We start from the raw sequence: 7,700 nt of genomic DNA, 5'->3' as shown, positions 1-7,700 counted from the left end.
TATAAATCTGAAGCGTCTCAACCCCTATTATCTAAATTCTTTTCAATTGAAGGTTGCAAGCATGTGGTCAACAAACCTGTCCTTTGTCTGTCGATCCCTAATCAGGATGATACAAACCGCTCAGTCTGAACTTCTCCTAGATCGATGTTGAATTCATTGTCCTGTGTCAAGGTCTGTTGTATAGGGAAACTAAAGCCCAATGTAGTGAACCCTTCAGGTTTCAATTCCGCAATAAGTCTGCCCAATGATAAAATAATGGTGGAAGCAAATAAAGGATTGGCTTCTATCCCACTTCTTGGTGGCACTAGTAGTAATACTTCCAACTCCGCCCCAGACATTGAACCCGATATCCCTTTGCTAAGGACCCTGAGACAAGCTCTTTATGGAGGGTTAATAACAGCTCAGAACCTAAATTCTATAATTGTGGGCTCTGCCCTTGGGAATATTAATGTCAACCCTGTCCCTAATGTTGATAGACCGGTGGTGCAGGATATTGGCGATGAGGTGGTGAACCACTCTGTAGAAAAGAGCGATCCATGCTGTGTGCCCTCCCAAAATGGTGATCGACAGGATGATTCACTTCCCCGTGACAATGTTTTTACCGCTGTAAAATTGGCTGGGTAGGAGATATGTCTATGCTTGCAAATACTTGCATGAATCGCCCTGTAATCCTAGAGGTAATCAATCAAATTCCTGCACTAAGAAATCTCCTATCGAGGGACTTTGACAGGATTTCTTTACCTTGTGTTAACAACTATAGAATGCTCAGTTACATATCATCTGCAATTATTCATGAATTACTATGGCTCCGTAGATCCGATCTAATGGAGTTGGGTTATAAACTGCATTCCTTTGGAACTGAAGCAAACGCCTCGGAATTTTTGAACTTTCATGATCCGAATACGGATAGGGAAGAGAGTGAAGTTAACTCAAGATCTGGAGGGAAACTTGATGAACAAAAAATTATTACACAACTCCTGACTATGGCAGGAACTATAAAAGACTGGGCATGGGTGGAGCATTTGATGAAATCCATATTATCCCTAAAACCAGAAACCAAGCCGACATAGCCTAATTATTATCAAAAATGTATCCTTTCATCCTGGAATTCTTGTGGCTTTAAGAATCTTGTCAGTTGTTTTGGCTCTCTTTCTCCTGGTAGACTTCTAAGTGTGATTTTTCTGCAGGAGACTATGAAACTAACCTACTTTACTTTACAGGGATACAAAACGTTCTGTGTTAACGCCGTTAGAACGTTGTTGGGTCACCTTTCTGGCGGTTTAGCAATAGGAGTGAGTAATTCTATGCTATGCACTTGCAACTTGATCTCTTCCCCCTTGGTCAATCATATTGATACATCTGTATTGGAACCCGTCTAAGGTTTCTCAATATAACCTCCTTGATGAACTAGATTCGATTTTGGAAAATGCTAGCTTACTTGATCTTACAACTGATATCATCATAGGAGGTGATTAATTCCAACTGTTTTATAAATAAAACCTTATCAATAGTGGAACAATGTAACTTTGAGAAATCTGTTTCACGAACCAGAGGAAAAAAATGGGTATCTTATTTCTCTGACTGGGACATTGATTTTATACCATCGGCCATTGATGGCCCTATTTATACATGGAGAAGGGGAAAAGCTAGTTCCATGGTGGATTTTTTCTGCGTTTCACTTTCTATTAGGCATCTGGCGAACTATGTAGATGTACATGAAATGGATTGCAGCGACCATGCGCAGATAGAACTAACTATTGCATATCCGATCCCCTTGCAGGTTTACGAATACCCAATTGGAAGTTTTGGAGACTGAGATTTCTTTGCGATGGAATCGCAATCTTTGTTGCAGGATCTCCTCCTTGGTTTCCCAACAAATAGATACCTGTGATCATGCAATTTTTCATCACTCCTCTTTAATCCGGAGTGAGGAATTGGTCTCTGGTATCACCTCTAGAACTATAAAACAAATGAAAGACAAACAAAGAAAGTGCCATGGTACTCATAAATATCCTTTTGATCAAAAATAAACTACTGAAACATTCACAAAACAGAGACTTGAGAAACCTATTGAGAAAAGAATGTCCAGATCAAGCTTTTCAGGTACAAAAAAAAGTTAATTATACACATGTATAAAAACATAGTTAAAGGTCTGCGAATTGAGAACCATAACTTTGTGAATCTTAAAATGTTAACATACATTTGCCTACAAAATTCCAAGGATATCTGGAAATTAATAAAACAACACGATTCATTGCACAGGCCCGTTCGTAGCTCCCACATCTCTGCAGATGTTTGGGAGGACCATATAAAAACCATCCAAATTCAAGGATATATGTTACTTGCCACTTATCAAGGATCCGATTCTATCAATCAAGATGAGCCTCCAGGACACTGAATGGGCTATTGGTCAACTAAACCCATCTAGAGCAGCTGGGCCTGACGGGGTGCCACCATGCGTCCATAAAGCTGATCCTGGGCTATGCGCTGTTATCTGTAAAATCAAGTTTGACCTTATCATAGCAACATCTTCTTTGCCCGAGTCTTGGGTAAACTCGATTATTGTCCCCATACATAAAAAAGGTGATCCTGCCCTACCCGAGAATTATCGCCCAATTGTGCTGACCAACGCTGCAGCCAAAGTCTTTTCTATACTTATACTGTACTTGCTAGAAAAACATATCGCTGCTCATGATATCCTTTCAAAGTATCAAACCGGATTCCGCAAAGGGATGAGTACGGTTCTTAATGCCACACTTATTTCACATGTATTGGCACAGACTATAAACAACGATGCATGTCCGGTATATATGGCTTTTATTGACATGTCTGCGGCATTTGATACTGTAATCAGGGCTATTTTATGGCGCAAAATGGATGAATGTGGTATCCCAAAGGATTTAATCTTCTGGATCTTAAAGCTCCATACGGACACCTTTTACAAAATAAGAATTACGGAAGAAGGTGCCACACCTGCTTTGATTCTTACGTAAATAGGTTTAAAGCAAGGGTGTAATTTGGCAGCCACCCTTTTTAATCTTTATCTGAGCGATCTAGGTGTACAATAGGGGCTCCAGATAGGTATGCTGCAAAAATGGGGGACAGCCGCCTTCATTGGATCGCGTTCAGAGATGACATTATTTTGTTGGATCCTACTCCTTTTAGCCTCCAAAATAAATTGGATATTTTTGAAAAATGTGCGAGTACTCACAATTTAAGTTCGAATACTGATAAAACCAAGATGATGATATTTACGGTGGGGAAAGAAATCAGGCATTTCAGATGGGAAATTGCACATGTACCTATTAAGCAGTGTGTTAAGATGATTTACCTTGGGTATACATTAAGCAATTAATCTGCCTTCAAGCATTGGTCAGATATTTAAAATGAGAAGTCACGACCCTTGTTATCACAAATAAGAGTAATCTTCACTACAATTTTTAACAAAGGAAGCTGAAGTTGTGATTTTATATTGTACAGATATGTGTCTGTAATATTAACACATTTTTAAGTACTTTGCAAGGTCATTTTATGAAATCCGCTTTGCGTCTTGCTTTGTCTATCCCTAATCCAGTGATCCGCCATGAATTTGGCTTGATATCAATAGCAAGCAGATTCGATTGGCCGGCATTATGCAACTATGCAAAAATGTTTGGGCCTCCAAAAAACTCATTATATCTAGATCTTAACAAAACAGTCTTCAACAAGGGTTTGAAATCATTGATCACATATGTTAACAGAATGAACTAACAGGCCGATTCATGGAATAATTAGCGCGGCGCAAGTGGCCAAAAACGTGCGATTTGCAGTGGAATAGCGAAAATCGCAGTGCAAGTGCGAAAATCGCACGAAAAGCAGCGCACATCGATTCATGGAAGGCCGTGCGCGAGAAAACCATCGGATGTGCGCTAAAAAAGTGCGTGGCGCACGTTGGCGCACAGGCCATCTAACGGCGTGCACCAGGTCACAGCGAAAATCGCACAGGCCACAGCGAAAATCGCACATAGCGCAGCGCACACAACAAAAGTAGGCGGAACACGGGGTGTAACACTCGGAATGGGGAACAACTTGCCAAAATGTGGGCGTCACGGGGGAAGTACAGGGGTCAAGTGCGCGGAACGCCCACACGCCCGCCTACAACTCGTATTCATGGAATCGAATAGGGCAAAAAAGTGCACGGTCAAACCAGCGCACAGGCACAAACACGACCGCCACAAGAAAGCAGGCGGTAGCGTCTCTGCGCCTGTAATAAATGTGCGCCAAAAGGTGCGCCAACAAATAGCACCTATATACAGCCATGATGAATGTCCTATACTGTGGCCCTCCAGGACAAATGACGTGCAAAGGGGTACCCACAAACACGGACACCCGCTGACTGAAAAATAACATGTGCGTGTATTCCGGGGTGCGCGGGAAGTCTCACACGCGATTTGGCAGGGTACGTGGATTTCAGGGGTGCGCGGGAAGTTCCACATGCGATTTGGCCGGGTACATGCACGGGAATTTCCACACGCGATTTGTCTGGGTACGTGGATCTCAGGGGTGCGCGGGAAGTCACACACGCGATTTGGCAGGGTACGTGGATTTCAGGGGTGCGCGGGAAGTTCTACACGCGATTTGGCCGGGTATGTGCGCGGGAATTTCCACACGCAATTTGTCTGGGTACGTGGATCTCAGGGGTGCGCGGGAAGTCTCACACGCGATTTGGCAGGGTACGTGGATTTCAGGGGTGCGCGGGAAGTTCCACACGCGATTTGGCCGGGTACGTGCACGGGAATTTCCACACGCGATTTGTCTGGGTACGTGGATCTCAGGGGTGCGCGGGAAGTCTCACACGCGATTTGGCAGGGTACGTGGATTTCAGGGGTGCGCGGGAAGCTCCACACGCGATTTGGCCGGGTACGTGCGCAGGAATTTCCACACGCGATTTGTCTGGGTACGTGGATCTCAGGGGTGCGCGGGAAGTCTCACACGCGATTTGGCAGGGTACGTGGATTGCAGGGGTGCGCGGGAAGTCTCACATGCGATTTGGCAGGGTACGTGGATTTCAGGGGTGCGCGGGAAGTACCACATGCGATTTGGCCGGGTACGTGCGCGGGAATTTCCACACGCGACTTGGCTGGGTACGTGGATCTCAGGGGTGCGCGGGAAGTCCCACACGCGATTTGGCAGGGTACGTGCGCGTGAATTTCCACACCCGATTGGGCTGGGTACGTGTATGACAGGGGTACGCGGGAAATTCTACACGCGATTTGGCTGTGTGCTCCCAGGTATTCCCTGTACACCCTCCACGGCACCCTGCAGGCAGCCGACACCACAGGGGACTACCCTGCACACCTGCTCATGTCACCCAGCACCCCCACCCCCCAGCATCCAGGGGCACCCTCCACCAGGCCCCCACTCATGGCCCCCTGCACCCCCACCCCCCAGCATCCAGGGGCACCCTCCACCAGGCCCCCACTCATGTTCAACTCATGTCTCCCACCACCCCCACCCCCCAGCAGTGCAGGGGCACCCTCCACCAGGCCCCCACTCATGTCCCCCTGCACCCCCACCCCCCAGCAGTGCAGGGGCACCCTCCACCAGGCCCCCACTCATGTCTCCCACCACCCCCACCCCCCAGCAGTGTGGGGCACCCTCCACCAGGCCCCCACTCATGTCTCCCACCACCCCCACCCCCCCAGCAGTGTGGGGCACCCTCCACCAGGCCCCCACTCATGTCTCCCACCACCCCCACCCCCCAGCATCCAGGGGCAGCCTCCACCAGGCCCCCACTCATGTCTCCCACCACCCGCACCCCCCAGCAGTGCAGGGGCAGCCTCCACCAGGCCCCCACTTATGTCCAACTCATGTCTCCCACCACCCCCACCCCCCAGCAGTGCAGGGGCACCCTTCACCAGGCCCCCACTCATGTCTCCCACCACCCCCACCCCCCAGCATCCAGGGGCACCCTCCACCAGGCCCCCACTCATGTCCAACTCATGTCTCCCACCACCACCACCCCCCAGCATCCAGGGGCACCCTCCACCAGGCCCCCACTCATGTCTCCCACCACCCCCACCCCCCAGCAGTGCAGGGGCAGCCTCCACCAGGCCCCCACTCATGTCTCCCACCACCCCCACCCCCCAGCATCCAGGGGCACCCTCCACCAGGCCCCCACTCATGTCTCCCACCACCCCCACCCCCCAGCAGTGCAGGGGCAGCCTCCACCAGGCCCCCACTCATGTCTCCCACCACCCCCACCCCCCAGCAGTGCAGGGGCACCCTCCACCAGGTACCTACCCATGTCTCCCACCACCCCCACCCCTCCAGCAGTGTGGGGCACCCTCCACCAGGCCCCCACTCATGTCTCCCACCACCCCCACCCCCCGGCATCCAGGGGCACCCTCCACCAGGTCCCCACTCATGTCTCCCACCACCCCCACCCCCCAGCAGTGCAGGGGCAGCCTCCACCAGGCCCCCACTCATGTCTCCTACCACCCCCACCCCCCAGCAGTGCAGGGGCACCCTCCACCAGGCCCCCACCACCCCCACCCACCATGGGCAGCCTCTGCAAGGCCTCCACTCATGTCTCCCACCACCCCCATCCCCCAGCATCCAGGGGCACCCTCCACCAGGCCCCCACTCATGTCTCCCACCACCCCCAACCCCCCAGCAGTGTGGGGCACCCTCCACCAGGCCCCCACTCATGTCTCCCACCACCCCCACCCCCCAGCAGTGCAGGGGCACCCTCCATCAGGCCCCCACCCATGTCTCCCACCACCCCCACCCCCCACCCACCATGGGCAGCCTCCGCCAGGCCCCCACTCATGTCTCCCACCACCCTACCCCCCAGCATCCAGGGGCACCCTCCACCAGGCCCCCACTCATGTCTCCCACCACCCCCACCCCCCAGCAGTGCAGGGGCAGCCTCCACCAGGCCCCCACTCATGTCTCCCACCACCCCCACCCCCCAGCAGTGCAGGGCCACCCTCCACCAGGCCCCCACCCATGTCTCCCACCACCCCCACCCCCCCAGCAGTGTGGGGCACCCTCCACCAGGCCCCCACTCATGTCTCCCACCACCCCCACCCCCCAGCATCCAGGGGCACCCTCCACCAGGCCCCCACTCATGTCTCCCACCACCCCCACCCCCCGGCAGTGCAGGGGCAGCCTCCACCAGGCCCCCACTCATGTCTCCCACCACCCCCACCCCCCAGCAGTGCAGGGGCACCCTCCACCAGGCTCCCACCCATGTCTACCACCATCCCCACCCCGCAGCCACCATGGGCAGGCCCCCACTCATGTCCAACTCATGTCTTCCACCACTCCCACCCCCCAGCAGTGCAGGGGAACCCTCCTCCAGGCCCCCACTCATGTCTCCCACCACCCCCACCCCCCACCCACCATGGGCAGCCTCCACCAGGCCCCCACTCATGTCTCCCACCACCCCCACCCCCCCAGCAGTGTGGGGCACCATCCACCAGGCCCCCACTCATGTCTCCCACCACCCCCACCCCCCAGCATCCAGGGGCACCCTCCACCAGGCCCCCACTCATGTCCAACTCATGTCTCCCACCACCCCCACCCCCCAGCATCCAGGGGCACCCTCCACCAGGCCCCCACTCATGTCTCCCACCACCCCCACCCCCCAGCAGTGCAGGGGCAGCCTCCACCAGGCCCCCACTCATGTCTCCCACCACCCCCACCCCCCACCCACC

This window comes from Ambystoma mexicanum, chromosome 4p, assembly GCF_040938575.1.
Source record: "Ambystoma mexicanum isolate Mex_15411 chromosome 4p, UKY_AmexF1_1, whole genome shotgun sequence".
Lineage (NCBI taxonomy): Eukaryota > Metazoa > Chordata > Amphibia > Caudata > Ambystomatidae > Ambystoma > Ambystoma mexicanum.
Note: the sequence above shows the minus strand (reverse complement) of the source record.